Source organism: Misgurnus anguillicaudatus, chromosome 21 (assembly GCF_027580225.2).
Source record: "Misgurnus anguillicaudatus chromosome 21, ASM2758022v2, whole genome shotgun sequence".
In the NCBI taxonomy this organism is placed as follows: Eukaryota; Metazoa; Chordata; class Actinopteri; order Cypriniformes; family Cobitidae; genus Misgurnus; species Misgurnus anguillicaudatus.
This window is the reverse complement of record NC_073357.2, coordinates 34,366,903-34,392,257: the sequence shown is the minus strand read 5'-3', so window position 1 is coordinate 34,392,257 and position 25,355 is coordinate 34,366,903. Positions and strand designations below refer to the sequence as shown.

The window sequence follows — 25,355 nt, the reverse complement described above, 5'->3', positions numbered from 1 at the left end:
TCTCTTCTCACTGCTTGTTCATTTAACTGCCGGCGGCGCTCTTCGGTTTTTTCTTTCCCCTCTGTCTCTTTATCTATCTTACCGTCTCTATTTTCCTCTCGCTCCGTGTTCCCTGAAAGCACTTTGCAGCTTGTTAGTGTGCAGGAGGTTAGTGCAGTGCCCTCAGGACTACAGCAGCAAGGTGACATCTATCAATTTAATGCGTTGGCATGCTATAAATACACCTGTCAGCCCTCCCTCCTCTCACCCCACCCTCCACCGCACTCATTCTCTCTCTCGCGCACACACACATCTAACAGCCTGTGAGAGCAAAGGGAGAAAACAGCTGAGTTTGGAGAAAGTGTGTGTGTGTGTGTGTGTGTGTGTGTGTGTGTGTGTGAGAGTTTTACATCTACAGTTTGTGCTGTCACTTTCAGAGAGGTCTTAATTACACTGCTACATACTGCCAAAATCAGCAGCCCCCCGCTATGATACAGTGCTACTGAAGATGCACACACATGCAAAAAAATATATATATATTTCGACGGAATATGTGTGAAATACAACTTTGAAAGCATGCATCTACAACATGTTTGTTTATAAGAAACTACAGTAAGAGATACCATCTCTAATATATAATCACAATATACTGTTAAACACACATACCATTAAAAGACATGCATAGATTCAATGCACTGTAAGTTACTCTGGATAAATGCATCTACGATAAATAGATAGATCGATAGACAAGATAGACAAACAGTGCACACAATACAATAAACTAATGTACTATACACATGTAATAAATAAACAAATTTAAAGTAGGGATCAACCGATATGTTTTTTTTTTGTGCCGATGCCGATTTTTGTTTCATCAACCTTAGCCGATGACCGATACAGGCTGCCGGTTTTCTTGAGCTGATATTTGGAGCCGATACTGCTTTTGCTCACTCAATTTACATCATAAAAATGACACGATGATGCCAAATGTTACAAGTCTCAATTTTATTTTTTTATATTATTTATTGAACTATAAAAAAACTATATTTAACAAATAGTAAAAACAGGTGGGGGTGCTATGGAACCATGAACTGCACTCCCCTCAGCAAAGGATATTGATTTTTTAGCACTTTACAACTACAAATATATATATAGAGATGAGAAATAAAAACCCGCTTTGTCCAGCTATGATCAGCTGTTAGGCCGAGCTTTCGATGTTGTCATGGAAAGGTTGGTTGTTTTTAGTCACATGACCTGCAATCACTTGCGGCTTCCACCACTCTGTCTGTTAATAATGCCGGAAAAAACTTAAAACACAGCAGTCACATATCAGCCGATGCCGGTACACATAAAACGTGCAAAAAAACGGCTTGATATATCGGCCGGCCGATATATCGGTCTGTCCCTAATTTAAAGGAATAGTCTATCCTTTTTCCATATTAAACTATGTTATTACCTTAACTAAGAAGAGTTGATACATACCTCTATCATCTTAGTGCGTTTTATTTTGTGGCACCATACTTGCTCGTATAACTACTCGTCTTAAATAGGAAAAACGTTGATGTGTTTGGTCACTTCTAACTTTATCTCTGTTTGGTACCATTGAATGAATGGGGCGTAGCTAAATGCTATCAAAGTGTCGCCACCCGCCACAGCGATGAAGTGCACGCACTAAGACGATATGGAAAATATATTGAAAAAGGATAGACTATTCCTTTAAAGGGTCACATTCTTTCTGATCCCATTTTTTAAACCCTAGTTAGTGTGTAATGTTGCTATAATAGCATAAATAATACCTGTAAAATGCTAAAGCTCAAAGTTCACTGCCAGGCGATATATTTTTTTAACAGAATTCTTTAATGACGTCAGTAAAACAGTTTTTTGATTAAACTCTGCCCACAGGAATACATCAGTCGCCAGCTAAGCTAACGGCAAGCTAAGCTGCTATCAAATCAAAACACAATCAGAACTCATAACATATTTCTGAAGGAGGGACTTCATAGATCAAGGAAGATATCAGCCCGTTTTGAGGACAGTGAAAACAGCGCTATACAGATAAGTCAATTGTGTGAAAAATTCTGAGTTTTTTTTACACGTGAAACATGAACACGTTATATTGCGCACTGTAAACACAATCAAAGCTTCAAAAACACTGAAAGAACGGGACATTCGATAAAAATTATATACAAGTAGCAATACTGAATATAAAGTATTCGGTCAGTGTGTCATTTTGTGCCTCTGCGATGGCATCTTGCTAGCTTTAAAAAGCTTGCTACTCTTAAAGTGGAGTGAGGCCTGTTGGGATGTAGTAAATGGTTATTGGAAACCTGCAGTGCCTGATCTCACTGCAAGGTGCGAGCGCGCATCTGACCCACCTCTCTTTTAATGCTTCCTGGGAGAGAAGGGCATTCTGACACGCCGAGCCGTGGCGTCAGCTGACATTCGGATGACACGCAGAGGTATTAGCAGATGTGTCTTTGTCACAGTCGCCGGTATGCTAATAGCTTAGCAGGCGATTGGGTTGCAGGGCTATAGTGTTACGGCCGGACCGTGCACCTGTCCATTTAATGAAAGGAAAGAGAGAGACTGAATGAGGTGAACGAGGTACTTGCTAATACATTTCTGTCATTGAGAGGATAAAGTCTGGATAAGATATAAAGCTTTGCATTAAGCAGAAGTTATTATTATGACTGCAATTAAGTTATTTTCTTATAGTTTGCATTTACGCATTTGGCAGAAGCTTTTAACTAAAGCGATTTAAGGTATGCATATTGTGTTACCTCAGATTGAACCTATGACCTTTTTATCGAGCATTTATACAGTTTAATACAATGGTGTCAAGGCAGAACTGCAGAATTTTTGTGAAATCCTGCCATCCTGTGAGCAAATGTTCCTAAAAACTAATTATCATAATGTTGTGGCTCATTCAATCCCTGCATTCCAGTTCGTTTTTTGTGAACTTCCCTCGCTAACTTCCCTCAGTCTCGTTCACTCGGATGTACGTCATTGCTTACGTTGTACGAGTGCCCACTACTGCTAGAACACTTGAAGTGGGTTCAAATGGATCGCCCTAAGCCCTTGATCACATGGAAAGTGGAGACCGCCCCCTCCATGTGCAAAGCGCGAGTTGCTGAAGTGACGTCACAATTGTGTTGCAATGTGGGATATGAAGCTGCATGAAGTGTACACATGAAGCAGACTCTGTCAAAATCGAGGGAGCGAGGGTCTGTCCATACAAACTTCCCTCGTCCACTTGACGAAGTGGAACGCACTTCAAAATGGCGACAGGGATTCCCCCGAGGGGAAGTGCTTAGGGAAGTTCGCGAGTGTGAAACTGGAGTGGAACGCACCCAATGTCTTTCTTAAATCTATATGCCAATTATAACAACCAGTCATAATGTTAACATAAACATGTTTGTTGATAGTAATGATTCTTCAGGAACAGCAAATAATGTTGATCCAGGAACATGATTTAATTGTGTTTCAAACTAGAAGCTCACCTTTCAGACCTCCTAACTATTAATATTGTCTGTCAATAGATAGATTTTGTGTTTATGTTCACATAAGAATTTGTGCCTGTTTAAAAATGTTCAGTATTTTATATGACGTTATTAACTGACTGTCCTCGGACTGAACCGGATGGGTATTTAAAGCACATTCAAGTCAAACCTGATACCGGACAAGCAGCTTTGTACCACAGGCATCATTTAATTATATGTGGGGAAATGTTTATACAATTCTAAAGCACAATTATAATAATTACAAACCAGTTTTTCCTCACTCAGGTAGTAAATCATGAAATGTTATTTAAATGCGGTTGTTCTCAAGCCTTCAAAGCAAACATACCCAGCATGCTTTATGTCTACAGATATGTGGTTTGTACATAATTCACTCATGCTTAAGTAAAGCTTTATTCCTATTTATTTTAACAACGAGAGCTTAGCAGATGGCCTAAAGCTTAACCGCCTATTACACCAATTTTTTTATGAAAAAAAATTTGAATATTACACTGTGGGAATGTACCGTTGGCTATATTATCAGTTGCACTATTGCTGTCTTATCTTGTGTATTTATAAAAATATATACTGTATATTTATGCAGTTACGTATGCTGGTCATGAATGTGGTTCGATCAGATTAATTTCTGAGCAAACATTCAGAACATTATGTCCATGTAGCTCACTCTCACTCATATACAGGTGGTCATTGAAATGTGAGTAGTAAGCACAATCAGACCCACAATGCAACGTTCTGGTGTAATTAAAGCAGCGCAGAATACACACACTGATTAAGCACATAGTTTTTTTTCTTAATCACCCTAATGATCCAAAGATAATTAATACATTGCCCTGGTGTTGATGAGAGGCAGTGGATTTGTATGTGGGTGCGTAATAACAATAATTATAATAAATGCGCCATTACATGTCACTTTTATTCTGCAGAAAGAAAGCTATTTTGGTTGAGGTCATTGGTTGGCCCAGAATATGCATAATGTAACAATTCAGTGAAAGTGAGAGAGAAAGACAGAGACAGTTTGACACGAGAATGCTAAAATGTGGTTAGGCACTGGGGTTTGGGGAACCCTGCCAGGAGCTGTCAGAAAACACCCAGCAGGACGAAAAAAAATCCCCAGTCTTGACATCGGAAAAGAGGAAAGCTTTATGTTTATGTTCCTCAGTCTGTTTCCTAGTGTGTTTTGTGGTTTGGTTTTAGATAATGGAACCAAAGCTTGCTCAGTGTGGGATTTTGCTGAAACCTCATGGAGCCCCCAGCAGCATTTAGAGAAACGGCGGACACAGGACAACACACATTTCGGGGCTGATGAGTGTGTTTTTGGTCTTGTAAAGGAAATGCTTTGCAAATACTTGGGTTGTAAATTACTGCCATGATGGTCGTCTTTAGATCTGTTCACACAGAGAGATTCATGTTTAAAAATATACTAACCATTTTACAGGCGATATAAAGTTACTTGTTAGAAAGCTGCTGGTTGAAAAAAACACATTGCTATATATGAAAAGTCTAGTTAGTAAGTAAAATGTTAAAATAAACGCAATTACTTAAACAATAATAATTAATAACAATAATTAAATTAGTTATGTCCATATTTAATACTATTGAAACAATTCACAATACAATTCATGGGCGCTGTTGGATGTGATTCATATAAAATCAATGGCTTAGAAATGTTCTCAGTTCAGTTAAGCTGTTGTTTTTTATGGCAAAAGATTTTCCTCTTTTCCAGTGAACAGAAGTGTGAAACCCCTTCGTAGGTTGACTTGCCAAAGAATGTAAACACTGTGGTGCTTTCAAAACATTGTTCTGTTTGTTTTTAGCAGTTTACCGTGTCAATACTAACTCAACCAGAGTTTGGGGAGGGACCACCTTTGTATCCAAACAACGGAAGACAGGCGATGAAGAGTTTGATGAACGCTCGTTTGAAGACAATTCATATGGTTTGCCCTTTGCCTTTAAGAGTTAATTTACACATACTAAAGACTCAAAAATAAGCCATAGATTAGCTCCAGGATATCTCGATCTCTTTTTTAACTGTTGCTATACATGTACACCATCTCAACATGATAGCATTTACAAGCACAGGTGTCTGGGGACGTATCTGTGAGTCCCAGTGGTCTGATGCCTTCATGCAGAAAGATGTTATATTTAGCCTGTGTGAGTGTTGTGTAGGAACAGGTTAGAGTCAGCGTTAGTTGATTTTGAATGAAACCTAGAAACACAGATCTTTTGCCACATCAATGCGCAGGGGATCTTCCACTGAACATCCCCTACATATGTACAGTACTGTGCAAAAAGAAGCGTCGCGTTGCGTGTGGGATAACTCGTAGGTGTCGCACACCGAAAGAGCAACTTAAGTAGTGCAAGCTTAGTCAGATATCGTTTACTTCAAGATGCAAAATATGTGTTAGCAGCCTATGTTAATCGTTAACTATTTTGGACATACATGATGTTATTTAATGTTAAACTATGTGGGTGGCGCTCCAGGTGCCGCTGGTGTGCATACATTCATGGAAAAAAGCTCAAGATGTGTTTAGTACCAAGAGAGGTCACACTAAATAGTACTGACTGATGCTTGAAGTAGATATATTGCTTTTAATTTTGTGTACATTTTCTTATATTTTCCCTTTGTATCCTAATAAAAAGAGTGAAAAATATATATGGATAGACATTAAAACTTTGCTAAAACAACAAAGATAGTGATGGTGGCCCAAGACTTTTGCACAATACTGTATGTAAAATGCAAATATTCTTGCATGATGATTTACATTTTCTGTGCATAGGGGTACGGGGGGCAAAAACTATCATGGGGATAGTTGTAACATGGACTGTTTACATTGTTGCACAAGGTTGAGCGTTTTGTTTTACCAGTATTTTTTTCAAGCTGCCAAAAGACAATCTCCCGCAAATTATTGGAAATATTTAAAGGAATATTCAATTTTCTTAAAAGAAAAATCCAGATAATTTACTCACCACCATGTCATCCAAAATGTTGATGTCTTTCTTTGTTCAGTCGAGAAGAAATGATGTTTTTTGAGGAGTTTTCTCATTTTAATGGACTGTAATTGTAATTTTTGACAAGTAAAATAAAAAATATGCTCTTTTAAACCACAACTTTCGTCTAGGTCCGGTCCAGCGCGACCTAACGTAAATGCGTGGTGACGTAGGGAGGTCACGTGTTACATTTATAAAACGCAAATTTGCGGACCATTGTAAACAATAAACTGACACAAAGACATTAATTAGTATCAGTTGACATACAACAACGTAGGAACGGTCCTCTTTCAACACATTTGTGCCTGTCTTATCAAAAATTGTGTGTCAAATGTATTTTTGTTCATATCTTTAATATTGATTGAATAAGATCACGTCAAAGATTGAAATCATAAGGAAATAAATGGCTAAAATCAGACTTTGATGCTCATTATCTCAGAATTTGAGTTTGAAACTGTAGTATGGTTATTACAGACTGGGTCACATATAAAACATTTTTTTGTCATAATTGTGCTGCTTTTTCTCACATATTTAGATATTTGTATCAATTTATAATTGAAATATGAAAAGGGCTGAATGAATGAATACAGTGTGGATACCTGTCTATTATAGACACATATATAAACAATACCACTTCAAGTATATATAGGGCCCTATAATTTCCGCGATCACGGAATCGCGGACGGAATCGCGGAATTGGCAAATTAACACGGAATCTAGTATAAACGCGGAATTTCGCGGAATTTGACATATTTTGAATAAAATTATGTTTTTGTGTTGGAGACGAACGTATGTCTGGGGGAAATGCAGACCGGGGGAAGTAAATATGGGCGACACGCCCCCTCCCGTCGTTTCAGACCTCCTCAAAAACACTGAAACCATGGCGAAGCGGCTCTCCACGACTGCTTTCGTCAGCGAAAAAATTAAGAAATTCGACGCCAAGCACTTAGTTCTGAGCAGGTCTCACATGACTTTTATGTGACCAGAGAACTGTTAGTTTGGAAGTTTAGTCAACACTCTGTTCACGGTGAGCGCAAAGATACATGCACTCTCTCATCCATGTCTGTCTCACTGTACCTCTCACGTGCACGCGCTCACGCATCTGTCCGAAGTGCGAACACAAATCCTCATGTATTTGTTCAGTTTTATGCATTTCAAGCGAGCTGAGGCAAACTAACTATCCCTCGCATTTAAAATATTATCATCTGCATCATGGCGCCGCTCTCTGTCTCTCTTTCGCTCGCACGTGCAAAGTCCTAAGTCAGATCACTATCCTGTGTATGTTTGTAAAGTTATATGCATTTCAAGCGATTGTGTATAAAATATGGATCGCGTTCCGCTGGATTGATGTGTTTAAGGCACTTCTGAAGGCACCACTGCTTTAACACCTTGTTGTAGCCTCCTGCAACAACACTAAAAAAAAACAATGCAATGAGTTGTGTGTGCGCGCGGGTGTGTATGTGCTTGTGTAAATGCATCTTTTATAGTCATTAAGTAATCCTGTTATCCAGTTTTCCCCCCAAATCATTTACATTTTAATCATTAACATTAAAAGGCACACTCTTTTTATGACTAAAATAAAAGTAAAGGGTAAAAAATATAATTGCCAAAAATTAAAACGGATAAAACGGAATTTGCAAAAATTAAAACGGAGAAAACGGAATTTGGGAAAAAATAAAACGGAATTTAGGAAAAAATAAAACGGATTTTATAGGGCCCTATATATAGACAAAATAGCATTGAAATATTTGCCTGCAAATTTTAGCAAGTGTTACAACTCACCCCCTGCCTGTTACAAATAACCCCACCTATGGGGTAAGTTGTAACGTTTGCACTTCTGTCACGTTTGGTGTAATTGTCCAAGAATTGTAAGTAATAGAAACAAACTTCAAATGTTCATTTGTAGCAGAGATGTGTGTGTGTTGCTTGCTTGTGTAAAAATATAATTAATCAAACTCAAAAAAAATTTGAATGATTGAGCCAAAACCAAAAAGTTGTGCCCCGCTCTACCATTCACATTTTCAACCTATGGTTTGGTTAAAAATGTACAAACTAAATCCCTTGGGTTTTAATTAAACCTATGCTGGGATGTTTTAAATCCTGGGTTGTTTTAACCCACTGTTGTTAATTTAAAACAATGGCTAGCTTTCTGACTCAACGCTGGGTTGAAAATAACCCAGCATTTTTAATAATGTATTATTAAAGAAGTTCATCCATATTCATCCATAATGAACATCTAATTCTTTCCTTGTTTTAGCAAAATTGATCAGATTTTTTTTTCCACATTTGTTTAGACTGAAGCCTCTAGAATTCTAACTTTCAATCACATGCTATACATTCATTCATTCATTCATTCTCCAAATATGCTTGTCTTCAAATACCAAGTCTAAAACTGTATAAATACGCAATTTTGTTTACAGTCTTAAAATGGCTGGGTTATTTTTTACCCATAATGGCTAAACATTGGACAGAACACATGCTGGGTTAAAAATGACCCCATGTATGCTGGGTTAAAGATGACCCAATGTTGGGTTGTTGTTATGCAACCATGGGGTATAATTACCCAGCAGCGGTGTGTTCTGTCCAGTGTTACCCATTTTGGGTCAGAATTAACCCAGCCATTTTAGAGTGTATTTTAAATTCCTTTGTTTGAGCTCCCAAATCTTTACTGGTAATGCAGCAGTAGTTATCAGATTCAGTTAAACTGCTCTGGGATCAGGTTTGCCAGTATGTGACAATATGCCACTCTGATCTTATTAACTATAGGTATCAGTGGCACTGCCAAGTTTTTCCATTTGCATATCTTGGCACTCATTTAATGACTGCTGGGTCACCATATTTAGCACAACATCAACTGAAGAGGCAGACTTAGTTTTGGGTTTAAAGGGATACTTCACCGATATAGCATTCAGCTTTGTATCTGTAGAAACCCGGCAGTATTACTGAATGAAAATGTTTCCCTCCATCATTTCCCCCTGAGAGGAGAGATATCTGCATTTTGGTTCAGCAAAAAAGTCCTCCAATGATGCAAAAATCGTCATATTACATCATCGGAGGACTTTTTTGCAGAACTAAAATGCAGATATCTCTCCTCTCAGGGGGAAATGAGGGAGGGAAACATGGTCATTCAGTAATACTGCCGGGTTTCTACAGATACAAAGCTGAATGCTAAATCGGTGAAGTATCCCTTTAAGTTAACCAGTCAAAAATGGATAATAAATACAATACCAATTATGTTACTCTTAAACATAATTATATTATTTGGTGATGCAAACTAAAAAAAGCTTATATAGTAAGACAATATAATTGTTTTCCACAGTTCTTACATAATGTATGCTAGCAGGAAGTCCTGGATATTAGCATTTGGTTGCGAGATGTGGAAGGTTACTGCTCGCTGAGTTTGTTATTAAGCTAGAGGTATCCGGCTTGTTGCCACTCTGCTTGTGGTGGGACAGATTGGGCAAAGCCACACTAAGGTATCATTGCTGAGGAGACCAAGCGACACCTGGCAGATGGAGCAACTGTGACAACTTTGTGTGTGTCTTAGGGTGTTGTACACTCAGAAGTACACAGTCAAATTTATTTTATTTACAATATTTTAATAAAATTATCCTAATGTGAGAATAAAATAATATGCAAATACTCTTGACTTCCACATCGATTTAACCACAATATAAAAATATAATTAACATGTGCAGCTCAATGCTAGTTTAATGAAAGCTTCCACACAGTGTGTTGATTTCTATTTATTTACTTTCTCTTATATTCTTTGTCCTATTCTGATAAACCAAGCGTCCTTCCTGGTTTTTGAAACAATGAGTGCTTTAAGAAAAGAGCCTGCACACATGTATACATACACACCGACTCTGACCCCTGCCGTCTTCGATACTGCCTTCTGAATGGCAGGTAATGAAAAGCGTTGGCTGGCTAATCCGTGACGGAAGGCGGTTTTATGCTAGTTTAGCAGTGATGAGGGTCCGTGTCTTTACTCGCTTCCCAGTGTTGTTGACAGCCATGTCTCTCGCTCGGTCTGATGAAGGAGAGAGAGAGACGACCCTGATTACACGCAGAGACCTGTAACGTATGCCGGTAAAACTGATAAGCCATGTCATGTGGCCTGGTGTGTCATTAGTGAGCATTGTTACGATGGATGACAAGCAGACCGTGGAAATCATTTGAAGACAAGACAAGGCGCAGTACTGATAGAGAAATGTGAATTGGAGTTAGATACGCCGTGTTTGTCTTGGTTTTATTTTGTCCTTATCTGTTCCCACCCACGTGCCTCAAAAGGACAACATTACATTTGAACATAGATCCTATTATGTAATTTTTTTCATAATGTCTCCGAGTGGCAAAGGAAAAGAGTGAAGTGAATAATTGTTAATGATGTTATAAGTGCCAACATCTGTTAACAACACTGATCGATCATGGTTGAAAGGGGATAACAAAAGTTTCAAAAGAGTCAAAAAGAAAGGTGCGACTAACCGAATAAAACCAAAACCAACTGAAGGGCGTGTTCACAAGCACCATATATATATGAAGAGTTTGGTTCCAAAATGCAATAAATCCATTTTGACTAATTTTGGTAAAAACGTGTTATTTATATCAAGAAAGTGACAAGATGAAAACCACAATTTTCTGTTACAAACTTTCATATAGCATCTTTAGGTTATAAAAACATAACACATTCTAATCCATAACTTGATTTTCAAAGATTTATTATAAAAACTGATTATTTTTTCCACAAAATGCAATAAATCGATGACAAGTTTTTATTCAAAATGCTTTAAATCTATTGAATTAATCGCCTATATAAATGTGCATTCATCTTTGCCATGTTATATTCATTTAGTTGACTAGTTGTACACACTAGTTAAAAATATAAACATTAATGTCATTAATCAAAACACTTACTTTGTGATATTAAGAACACTGTCATTGCTGCTTGACGTCGTCGCTTAACGTTTTTCACAGCAATCAGCTGTAAAATGTTTTGGTCCTGCTCGATATTCCTTGACTTTGAGTAAAATTATGGAAAGTTTTTCATAAGATCCCCTGGGGTCAATGTGTAAGCACATCCGAGTGCCTCTTGCGTAAATTATTAGATGTTGATGGCTTACGTTTCTTTCCCGTCACAGAAAACCACCACAGGTTTATCAATGCTATTAAAGTATTATTTTGTTTTTGTTTGTTTGTTGATCACGAAGTACATAGTAGATGAGGAAAACTAGATTCCGTGTACTCAACGGCCCACCATTGTTTGTTTACATTGCGTGAATGGTGCGCTGTAATCGGTGGAGTGGATTTATGGCATTCTGTAGAAAAGGGGGAGTGGCGTTTATTGCATTTTGGGAAAAAAAGGAGAAAAGATGACAGAATAACACAGCGGATATTGGACTTTGCGTAAAATTAAGAATTTACTTTTTAATACTGACCTGATATAATACTGATATAATTCTAATACTGAAAATTTTTTTTTTTTAAATTGGTCAATATGTGTTTAAATGTCTTTAGACATTACAGTGTGATCCAAAAATTGAATGTGGTAACATCCTTGAATCTCTCTTGCTCAGTTTGCTGAATACCTTGACAAAAGATCTTGGTACTGACGGTTTTTAAGTGAATCCAGAAAGTCACTCAAAGACAAAAGGGCACAAGACAAAAGTTTTTCTTTGTTATAACCATCTCTTGTTCTGCTGCCTCATAAAGCGCCAGGGCTGCTATTTTTATAATATACTGCAATACTCTCTTGTTGGCATATTTATGGCTTATACAAGACAGGCAGAGTGAAATAAAACCACAGTACTGAATTTACTGTGGTTGAAGAGCCCTTCTGGCACATCGCGTGAACACTACTAAATATCACAATTGGCTAACAATAAGTGCATTTGAGTCTTATTTAAAGCACTGTGCGTTAAGACATTCTGACATTTCAATTGTACAAAGAAGTATATTGTAACCTCTTTGGCTTTCCTGTTATCTTTCTTTCCTGTCATATTTTTGTTGAAACTCATCACTGTCATCATCTTTTCTTTGGGAATTTTGGGCATCTTGTGTACCATCCAAGTTTTTTAGATTGCATTAAAGAACCAGACCGTGTCTTGGAGGAATCTAGCACGCGCGTAGCTTGGCAGCCCTTCCAACAGAATATGTAATTGTGATAGAGCCTAAGCTCAAAAGACTGAGAGCGCATTAGCAATTCAAACACAGAAGAAGTGTCTGGTGGTAAAAGACTGCTGGATGAAAGTGCTTGCATTGTTTTTCTGGGAATTCGACAGGCGATGGTCACCTCTCTATACATCATGTCAAGTCATGCAGATTGACAAACACTCTTTCAGTTCTTTCATCTTGTCTTTCATTCATTTGCATAACACAACCCATACAGTAATCCAGACGGCATTTTAACTATTTAGGATTCAAAGCACAGAGAAAGGATATGCAATCACAACAGGAGCTTGTGACAATGAAATACAATGACAATATAGTCAAAGGGTACAACACTGAGAAAAGCAAGATTTAAAGTTCATGGCCAGAAAGTGAAAGGTTACAAGTTTAAACCTCATGAGGAATAAACCATGAGCTGTTACCATTGTGCCCTTGAGCAAAGCACTCAACCCAGGTTACTACAGGGGGGTATTTCACTGTCACTTTGGATAAAAGCATCTGTTAAATGACTACTTGTCCGCTATGTAAGTTCTTTTACATTGCGATATGTAATGAAATATTTATAGGAGAAGCATGGTTTGTGTTGTACTTACATGAGTATGTGTGCTTTTGTGTGTGTGAGAGAGAGATGAGTCTGTTTATGTGTTTGCCCACTACTCCAATTACAGTAGTTTGGCAGCTTACTGTAAGTACTAGAAGCCGAGCTGTCACGGTGAATTTGTTGCTGTCTCCTGTACAGGCTCTCCAATCAGCAAGTGTCAGCACTGCCTACAAAGTTATTAATGAGAAACATGCACACTACACTCACTCGCCCAAGCACATTCACTTTTACTACCGAGACACGGTGTACAACTCAACCGCAACTTTTACAGCACACTGCTGTAGGGCTGGAGGAAAGTTCATGAACTTTTGAGTCAGAGAGAATGGCCAACAGGAAATGAACAATGAAAGAAATGCTTTACACATTTGTGAGACGATGATAAATGACTAAAATGAAGATTAAAACATTCCTTAATGAATTCCTGTTTCGCATCTTTCCCTTTATTTGCACATCTTAGGCAGACTTACAGATACATTAAAAATCCTTGAGTGAAACTGAACGAAAGGTTTAACGTCACCATGAAAATAAAATGAAAAAACTGCAATTAGTTTTTAAAAAATTTGGTATTTTTTACAAATGACTTATCTGTGACCTTCATTATTTAAAAAAAAGTCATGTGCCCTCATAAGCTTTAATCAAAAATGCAAATCTCATCCCCTCCTCAAAATGATCTCTCTTTACTTCCGGTCATATGGTATGGCAGATGTGCCGGGTCTGGGAGAAGATCGCTGCGATTAGCAATTAGCAACACGACACAACTTCAAGAGATCCAATCAGATCTTGATGGACAAATTCAAATCCAGCCCTGCCTTATTTCATAAGCCGGTTACACTCAAATATACAGTACTGAGCAAAAGTCTTACTGTTGGTTCACACCAGATGCGAGTTAAACGATTTGCGCGAGTAGATTACTTACAAAGTCAATGCAAAGGTGCAATCAGACACGTCCTCGCGTGGGGCGATGCAAATGACATGATATGGGTAGCACGTTTGCTGCGAAAACATGCTATTCGCCTCAAACGCAACTTCGCCCTAGTTGAAAATATTGAACTTGAGGGAAAAAATGAGCATGACACAAATTTAAATCCCGCGAGTAATCTAGAGCGAGTAACGCGATGCCCCGCGTTTGGCGTGTACGTAGCATTATGCTGCGTTCACACCAGGCGCGGTAGAGGCGTCAAGCGCAAATGATTTCAATGTTAACTCAATGAGGCATGTAGTGCGGCAGACGCGATTCCGCCTCATTCGCTCATCTAGTTTGCGCGAATGCCGCAAATTGAGCGTTGCCGCGGGAAACGTGCAAGTTGAAAATTGTTAACTTTTGCGAAAAAATGTGTCGCGTTAACCAATCAGGAGCTTGCTCTAGTAGTGACGTGATTACAGGAAGCGAGCGGAATGCCAGAAACCCCTCTCATGACACAAATTTTTGCGTGAATGTCTCGATGACTAGAATTTCACGTGCGAATGAAGCGAGCACACTCAAAATGTTCAAGCACCACCAAAATGGACACCACACCACCAGCTGTGTTGTTTTAGCAAAGTTTTTATTGTCCATCCATATTTATTTCTCACTCTTTTTAAGATACAAACAGAAAATACAGGAAATATCTACACAAAATTAAAAACAAAACAATTTTCAGAACTAAAGTCCTGAAGTCATTCGATTAGAATTAGAAATTAGTATTTAATTTCATTTAGGTTTAAGAGATCCTGCAGTCTCCTGCTATTGCTATTGACACTTCAGCTTATACGTTTATACAGTTTTTATTCCAATATACACATTTCCTGTATTTTCTGGATGTATTCTAAAGAAACTGAGAAATATATGATCACTATACAATTGCAAAAACAACAAATCTAATATAGCATGGTGGCCTAAGACTTTTGCACAGTATTCTATGTCACCACCACGGGGAAAATAAGGCAATCGCTACTTCCTTTTCATGCCGACTTTAACAGTCATTGTTCTATTATTGTGTCATTTACACTTCAGTGCACCTTTTCAGAGTCATTGTGTAATAAACTGAACGCACTCAATGTAAACATGTAGAAAGTTTGGTAAGTCGTTACATTTTTTACAAACGCTCTGTTTGTGCCTTCATTTCTGCATTTCTATCATTGCTTTGCTTTCTCAGCGGTCGACCATCTCATGTGCTAGAGACATCAATGCAGGTGCATTATCTTAGGATGGCAAAGATCACAGAGAAAAAGACAACAATCATGCTCACGGTCTGTGGAATGTGGGGGTTGGTGCGGGCAGCCCACAGACTCTTTGTCAATAGAAGATAAATAAGAATGACAGTCAACAGACATTTGTGTGCTTATGCAACGTCCTCAGATCGGAAAAGATTAGATCTGTGCAACCATCACAACATCATCACCCGACTTGCGACATACATTGGTATACACGAACCTTTCTGTTCGTCGATATCAGTAAAGTTTTGAAAGGAATGAATTTTAGTTCAACACAATTCTCAGAACGTGACTTACTTCCTGGTGAATGTGTCGTGTAATGCAGTGTTTGTTTGTTGAATCAGATGTACGGTATGCTGCCCCCATATTCCCTCTCCTGCTCAGACTGCTTGCTGATTGGCGCACAGATAATCTTGTAGTGTTTTAGCAGCCGTGTCCAACCCACACAAAAGACACTCTAATTTAACCACTGTAATCATAACATCATGAAGGGAAGGAAAGAATTGGAGATTGTATCTCGTCTTTAAAGATAAAGGTCAGACTGCTTGAAAAGTGTCACACCTGTATGTACACAGTCTTGAAAAGGTTCAATTCAAATCAAAACTCCTGTCAGTCACCATAGATTTGCGGTCTGACAGCGCTTTAATACATGCTACACGTGATGGTTTCAGGGAAAACATGTTTATCAGCTATCTAAATGGAGACGTATTCTTTTTATATACAGTAAATAAGTAAATAATAATTTTTTGCATTTGTATAAATAAATAAAAACAATTAGAACTTTTTTTATGAGGATTTTAAATGAGGACAAATTTGTAAAACATTGATCTCAGATCTCCTATAGCTATAGATACGCACACAGGCTGTGAACCATGACTTTTCACGCACTGTGTGTTATTTACAGTAGCTCCTGTACAGTGTGACTGTTAACCCGGCATTTAGTTCCATCGTGTGGGCGATTTTTAACCGGCACTGGGCTTCCTCTCCTTCATCCTGGAGTTTTAGCCCTCATAACCTTCAGCACCTGCTCCTGATCCCCTACTGCTGTTTGTTTTCACAGCAGCTGCAGAGCTGCTAAATAGCTGGAAGAGCGTTTGAGCCTCTCGCTGGCTGAGGGGAAGTCGGTTGAAAACACAAAGGTCATTTTGGGGTCGAGAAAGAAGAACAGGTGTGGAATGAGGCAGTAATCACACATGAAAATATATCATACCACCACAAAGCACACAAGACAAACAAAGCAGCTCGAGCGAGCAACGGGAAGAGGAACAAACCGGATCGCAGAGAACCAATGATGACAATCTGGATTTATTAGTTAGCATTTACAGATCCTTCTTGTGGAAGGAAATGTAGTATCATATTATGTGTGTTTTGCTATTTATTCTCCCTCCAGCTAAGTTCAAATATGTAGGCTACCTATCACGTTATGTTATTTTTAAGGGGTGTTGGAAAGACATTTGGCAACTCAGAAATTCCACATACTGATTTAGTGACATGTGAGTCTTCGCCAGACTTAATTTAGTGTGACACCAATCTAACTTGGCTGAAACAAGAAACTGTCACCCTTATCCTGTGAAACCATCCACCTCCTGAAGTTGTGTAAGCTCAGTTCTTTTGACAGAAGCACTCAAGCTTTACACACACACACACACACACGCACGCACACAAACATGCGCACACAAATTAATTGTGTGCTTTGCAAATATGTTTTGTGCTTGAACAATGCAACTATGTTTTGCAAGTTGAGTCTATAAGAATACAAACATGGTGATAAACAAATCAGCCAAAGTCCGCATATTTATGTGGGGGCTGCATTTTTTCAAATACGCCGCACTTTCGCAGCATAAATTGCACGGCTTGCATGATTTCATAACCCCCGCATTTTCGTAGCAAAAATCACATATATCTTAGCAGAAAGTTTAAAAATGTTGCATTTACTTCACAGAAGCGCCATGGGAACGTTATGAAGTGACGTGATTATGTGACGTGAACATCACTGAAAAGCTGCAAAAAGTTTTTGCAAGTTCCCACAATTTTTGCAAGTTCCTGCAATTTTATCGCATAAATTGTATAAATATCCCGCCTATTGCATTACATTTTTTAAGAAAATGTGCAGCAAGATAAAGGATTTTTGCCTGCAACAATCACAAAAAACAGCGTTTTTCTGAAAGGACTGATTAGGGTGGTCCAGTGTTTCCCACACATTGATTTATTTGTGGTGGCCCACCACAGAATCAACACTGGCCCCCACAAATAGAATTTTCATGATTCCCATTTACATTTTTATTTCACTATTTAAGACAGCTTTATTCGGCTTAAAATATAATTTGATATATAATACAGATCAAATTCAGATACAGATCAAAGAGTAGAAGTGAAACATATTTCAGGTGGCAACACTAGATCAAACGCAAACACGACATGATGACGTCACATATATGCTAATTAGCGGGTGACGTCATCACCACCACAGTCTCCTCAAAATCCTGTGGGAAACACTGTGGTCCTTATTTTTCAACTATTAAAGTTCATGTTCATGCAATAAAACTCCTGTTTTAGTTGGGATATATCTTTCAAAGCAAGAAAGCTTTAATGTGAATAAAGCACAATAGACAATATACAATATACACAATGGCTGAAGCAACACGAAGCAAGTCCGCTATATGGTTACTCGGATCAGAAGAGACTGAAATAACTGGAACAAAGTTAACCTCCAAAAAGCAAGTTTGATGTGTTGTGCGTTTTTAAATGGTTCAGTTTTTGCAAAAAATATATGATTTTGGAAATATTCAAAGCCTTTGAGCAACCCCTAGATATTGTAGAAACAATTCAAAATTTTGCACAGTGTGTTTTTATTGATATCCTAACATGATTAAATAATCGTCTCATCACGATTGTTTGACATTATCGCGATGATTTCAGGTCACCGCAATGATTGCACATCTATCTAAAAACACAAGGGGGAGCTGCAGCGCCTGTATAAACGAAACAGTATCAGATGGCGCTCCTTAACTGACAGTGTATCGCGATACATTGCAAAGCCATTCAAAAATTCCAGCAATTCCAAATTTAGAGAAGTGAAGGATGCTATTCTTAAGGATCTGTAAGAAATCGATTTTTCCTGTACTAATATAACATAAGTAGAATTTGCTACTATTTAAGGCCTGTTCTGGTGTAGTTAGTTTATTTTTATTGCATTTTTATTTTCAGTTATTTTTCAGACACTCTATTGTGTTTATGTTAATTTTCATGTTTTGAAAGATATTTTCATTAAATAATTACTTTTAAATATATGTTATGTGTATTAATTTACTGCCAGGTAACCCTTGCAAAAGATTTAATTTATATAATCACAACAATGTGAGAAAAATATTTCATAAACAAACAAAAAATTATAAAAATTAAAATTCATAGCAATAAAACAGACAATTAATCATCATATCGTCACAATTTATTAGGCAATTAACCATCAGCCAAATTTCATAATCACGACAGCCCTAATCCTAACACATTTGGGGGTGAGAGTTGAACATTTAAAAAAAAACATTACAAGGACCACCCTATCCTACATGTGCAAACAGAATTTAATAAACTATGTGTTATTAAATTCAAGTATTGTATTAATTATTAGTAATTATGACTAGATATGTGACCCTGCCTGTGAAAACACAGCTAAAGTCATTTTTTTGTGATTTTCTGCATAAAACCATCCTACATAACGACGAATATTGTGTGAAAACTAACCTTGATATCTTTTTGACTGCCATGTCAAAGAGGAGTGAAATCAAAGTTTAATGCTCCTAATGCCATAACTGAGATTTTAGCTTGTATTTTACAGACATATATATGATACTATAAAACAATAGTCTGTGGTATGTCCTCATTTGTCCTCATTTACATTCACGTTTAAAGTAAACATGTGTGTCTGACTAGTTAAACTTTAAACCCTTTCAAAAGAATAAAATGTGGTAATCACACACCCAAATCTAAACACGCACACCCGCATGAGAAAACACACCATCATTATTCATGTTTCATCAATGCTTTCTCATTCACCTGACCTCACATCGTTTTGCCCCTTTTGTTTGTGCAACATTCCATAAACGACATGCTGAGAGCTGCGCTTTAATTTTTACAAAGTATGCTTCACTGCCTCCGGCTCTTTCTTTGACACACACACACACACACACACACAGCTAGGCTGCATAATAAGGTCAATATATATTCATAATAGCATTACCAGATGCATTAGAGGGTTCTGGAATACATAGCTCCTGTAGTTCCCGCAGGTTGTCAGGAAACTTTGATTGACAGTTTGGCCGAGGGGATGTACGGTCTGTGAGCCTACAATCTCATCACTAATGCATGGTCTGGGCAGCAGCCTAGTTTAACTAAACACACACAGCCTCTCTCTCATCTTATGTGTAGTGTCTGTCTTGCAGTGAACTACTTTGCATGCACTTTCATTGCATGTCAGTGTTGCATAATTAATGGTCCCAATGTCACTTGTTTCCTTTGCTCTCTCTGGGGCTATCATGTATGAAAAGTATACAGGGGGTGTATTGTTAATATGAAGTGCCCTTATACTGTGTCATTTCACTTCCATAATGTAAACCGATCTTGTTTATGTCATTAGATAAGAGCCACTGGTGCACATGGTCATGCATGCATACATACAGAGCCATAAAGATGACTTTAAACAAAGACTCCCAACCCACAATGCACAGCAGGAATTAAAAAATTCCTATTGCAAAATAATATATAGATTCTTCCCTTAATAATAGGAAAATTATGTAGTTACACGCAATATTTTTTTTCCTGACGATAAACTACAATGACTTTTTATGCAATACAATTTATCCAGTACATAATTTTGTTCCAATGGTTTGCCTTTCACAAAAATGAGCTCGCAGGGCAAAACCGATGGAGTTGTGTTCCCAACAGATGATGTGGTCAAACAACACCTGTATTAAAATGACCAAAGTTAATGCGGAAACATTTACAAAGTGGTTTCCTTTGGCAGTTTATGTCTGTGGACATAGAGTTATTAAGGGGAATGGGAATTAATTTACAAATTTCCTCCCTAAAAAATCTGTACATGATTAATGAGGGGTAATTTCATGCTCATGGCTTCAATTTCCCACTCAAATTATATCAATTCCCCAATGCTTCATCATCAGCACGGATCAGTTATAGCTTCTCCTGCTAAGCTGACATCCCGTTCCCATACCTGACTATCAACGTTACTTTCATGTGAACTTGCCGGCACGCACAATGTCAGAATTGGTCAGAAAGTTCCAAACGGGAAAATTAAAAGAGCAGGCCAATGTCGACATTAAACGGTCCAATGAAGAGATCTCTATCAGGACGCCAGTGCTGTCAACAGAGCATCAAAAATCTGGTCAGATCTTCATTAATCAAGTAAAACCACTGACATTTTCATGACTTCCTCTGCTCGCTGGAGAAGGAAACGTGGATCACTGGTGTTTGAACGCAGAACAATTCAGAATGAGGCCAACAAAAACAGACCATTCTCTTACTGTGCTCTGTGTTCTTAAAGAAACAACAAACGACCTTCCCGCTGTGGAAAGGCAACGTTCCTTAAGCTCCTAAAGAATTGGAAAGGATACAGAAACAAGAAAAACTATGGTGGCAAAATCCATAAGTATTGTATTGAGAATGGATTTAGGGTTTAAACAGAGGGGCACAAATTCAAGTTTGGAGTGTCATGTGTGTTGCTCGTATTTTCAAAATATGTGTTTGTTGCGTCATGTGAACCATGTGCATCACGTGTTTTGTCAAAATAAGTGCCTGTTGCACACGCGTCAAAACCGTTTACAGTGTTTCTCACAGGATTTTGAGAGACTTGTGGCGGTGATGACGTCACATACATGCTAATTACACGTGTTTTCATTTGATCGAGTGTTGGCACCTGAAATATGTTTCACTTCTACTCTTTGATCTGTCACATTATATTGCATTTTAACACAACTGAATGCTATTTTTACATATCAGTTCTGTTGTCAGACATAAAATGAGTAGACAATAAAATAGTTTTAATCCAACTGCTGCTAAAATCCTGATTTATAAACGCGACATTGTCTGACAAAATCACCATACATTTACATTAAAACCTTACTAAATGTGAGTTTTCACTGTTATGTGAGAGAGAGGCGTGTGCTGCACGCAACATTAAAGAAAGGGAGGGGGCGTGCTGTGCGCTTGCAACAATGAATTAAGACGTTTTTAAACAGTAAAATATAAATGTACCTATAAATGGGAATCATGAAAAATCTATTTGTGGCGGCCAGTGTTGATTTCGTGGCAATGCGCCACGAGTAAATCAATGTATGGGAAACACTGCGTTAATGATAAAAGAGATGCTCACGTTCACAAAATACATGCAAGACACTCCCTTAACAGTTAACTTTGATTACGCATGAGATTATGCGAGTATTTGGCAAACGCGAGCGTCCCCCCTATCATAAACCCTCTAGACACGTCTGCAGCAGGCACCCACTTTGACAAGACACGTGATGCACATAGGTTGAAATTACGAATAACAAACACGTGACAGGCTGCATACATGTTGTGACGAACTTCGCATCGGGCACCCTCGATAAAAGAAATCATCGGCCACCACTGGGGTGCCAGATCTGAATGGGAGTTTGTTAAAAAAAAGTAAGATCTAATTAGCTGTAGGTTTTTATTATCTTAAGCCCGGAATACACTGCACGATTTTTGTCCTCTTATAAGATCATTACCTTATCACACTGTGCGACATGTATCGTTTAAACTCGGGTACGACAGGCATGTAGACTGAACGATGATGACACGGAAGCTTCGGCGGCTGCGTCACACGTTGCGCAACGTCACCAGCATGCGCTCGTGGTAAACAAATACCGGCGCGCAGGTCGTAGCAGCAAACACACTGTGCGGTGATCATGCCGAATTTCTGACACTGCCAGAAAACTATCGTAGGCTATCTTTGGACGCAAGACCGGGAAAACGGTCGTCTTTGAACCTCTCTCACTGTACGACATAGGACCACCGATGGAGAGCCACGATCACAGAAATCGCGACGATAGTTTCACGATGGCAATCTTTCGTCTGGGACAGCCAATTATCGTGCAGTGTATCCCGGCCTTTACACTGTAAAAAAAATCAGTAGAAATTTCAATGTTATTGCAGCTGGGTTGCCGGTAATTTACCGTAGATTTAAATTTATGTTATTTACTGGCAAGAGTTTGTTTAAAGTTAAATAAATTTTAAATATTAACAAGTCTTTATCTTTACAGAATAAAACTATAAAATAACAGCCTCATGCAAAGCATTCTGGGAACCAGAAATCATCATCAACCTTCTTCTGTTATTTGCTTCAGATTTTGTTTCCCAGAATGTTTTGCTTGATGCTGTTTTTTTAGTTTTACTCTATAAAGACAAAGACTTTTAAATGTTTAATGTTCATTTAACGTTGAACAAAATGTTGCCAGTAAAAATCATACATTTAAATCTACGGTAAGTTACCGGCAACCCAGCTGCAATTTCTATGGAATTTTTACAGTGTATGGCTTGCAAAGCAGTGATGTTGCATGAACAAAAAAGAAATGTTCCTTTTAAAGAGAAGAGCAAAGATTACATTTTTATTAAAGTTTTTAATAAAGACAGTTTAACTTGGTATAACATGCCCTGATGAATCATTCATAGTAAGGCACATTCATTAAAAAAGTCAATAGGGTCAGTTGACATTAAGCTGAGGGCTTGATAACTCTGTCATTTTGTCATGGGAGTTTATTTTAGATTAGCTCTTCCACTACATTTCACAAAGAGCGTAGCACCTAAATCCCTACAAAAACATGTCATTAAGAGTTAGTGATGGCTGTTACTGTGTAATTGAATACGAGCATGAATCTTTTCAGCCGAAATGGGGATGCAGAAAAAGCAGCGAGTCAACAACAGCTTACTATTTCTCCGACTGAGACTGTTGTGTTTATTTATGTGCAGTCAGTTCAGAGCAATGTAGAAACCCTTTGCCACAACTCTGCCTCACTGCTTGCTAAGCACAAACATCCCTCGCATTATTATTGAAATACATTGACTCCCACCCTATCTCTCTGCGCCTTTTCTTGAAAGGCCGAACACATTCACAACAGCTGCAGCTGAGGCTTAGATAAACATTGACACTGAAGAGTCGGTTAAGCAAAGGGTTAAACACACTGTCTGTCTTCTCTTTGCTTTGCGCCTTAGACGAGAAGAGATTAGGATCTCAACAAACATTTCACAGCTGCTATCTTTTCTTGTTTTTCGTTTCGTTCTTTGTTTTAATGTGGTGGGACTGTACCAAAGTCTAGTTTGGTCCAATAACTTTCCCAGATGGGAATTGTCAAGTTTCTTTATGCATCTTGTCTGTTTTATCAAACAGTTACAGTGAAAAGACAATTCTTGCTTGGAAATGATTTGATGAGGACACATTGGGAGATGAACACAAACAAATGACAAAATTAAATGTTTTTCTTGTTATTTGGAGTGAATGTCAGCTAGTCTTAAAAAAAGGTCGAAAAACAGCCTTACTTTATTATAATAAAGAATTTTGTATGTATTTGTGTATATTAAATGCAAGGCATTTTATTAAATAAGCTAATTGCTCAAACAGTCCTTAAGACAGGAATCTCAAATGAAGTTTGTCAGAACATGAGCCATGACATGTTGACACGACACAGATAATAGCAGGAATGCAAAACTAACTATAACCAATACACACACGTGACAATTGCGGGATAAAAGGAATGTTTTTCCTTTGTTCTCTGTCAAACATGAAATCACATCATGCAGAAAGAGGCGAATATTTGTGCTACTATTTTTTACTCGTCTTTGTTGTTGCTGGGTTTAAAAAGAGAGTACACTTAACACACAGTAACACACATAGCAACTGCTCTCTCTGTGTGCACTGAGCCAATATTTACCCTGCTGCCAAACACTGTCACTATTGAATTTGGCCATTTAAAAACTATTTGATGAGAATTAGAGCTACAGTGGAATAACAGCCCTGCCTGGGGCCCAGCAGAACAGGAAGTGATGTCACAGCGGACAGGTGCTTGTATTGAATCCTTTTTTTTTACAGCACTATTATTTGACTGTTGCTGAAATCACCTCTTTGGTTGAAATCAGTATTCAGTTATATGGCTTTATGACTACTATCAGATCTGATATTACAGCCTTTATGACCTCGAAACTCTTGGGTTATCGTATTACCTTGAGAAATGACTCGAAGTGAGGTGGGGATTAACATTGTGCTTCGCAAATGATTTTCCACAGACTTGAGAACAGTTTATGGCTTTTAATGCCTAACAAGAGCAACTGTATCGTTCTTTACTGAAGCTGCCATAAATTTGCGCAAACATTATAATCAATATCTTATCAGCTACTGCAGAGCAATGGCGAGGATAGTGTGTGATAGGTGAGATGTTTCTTAGTGTTAACAAAGTTGTAACCGTTTCCTCTGTTAAGGATATACACATGGATTGAGATTGTGTGTATGTATGTGTGTCTCATCTCTGATAGACAGTACTGCCATCTCCTGGCGAAAGTGCATTGTTTTTGATCTTGATGAATGTTTATCAGGTTCTTTCATTTCACCTAGTTACACCTAGTGCCAGGTTTTATCCAAAACGACTTGGTGCATTACAAACTATACATATCATCAGTATGTTAGTATCTCCTGAGGGGATGAAACTCGTGACGTTATGCGCTGCTAACGCAATGCTCTACTCTTTATTTCAAAGCTATTTTTGCGGCACATAACCTAAACAAATCTATTGTAATATAAAGCAAGTCAGTCATCTATTCATTTCCATCCTTGATAGTCCACTTGAAAACCCAAATGAATAATGTGCAGTAAACTGTGGCAATAACAA

The 25,355-nt window shown here is 38.0% G+C and overlaps 1 long non-coding RNA gene across 2 annotated transcripts in view; it reads right to left on the bottom strand.

Annotated features, from left to right (window-relative positions):
• LOC141353254 (uncharacterized) overlaps positions 1 to 25,355 on the bottom strand; it is a 100,716-nt gene that overhangs the window by 49,722 nt on the left and 25,639 nt on the right. The window lies entirely within an intron of this gene.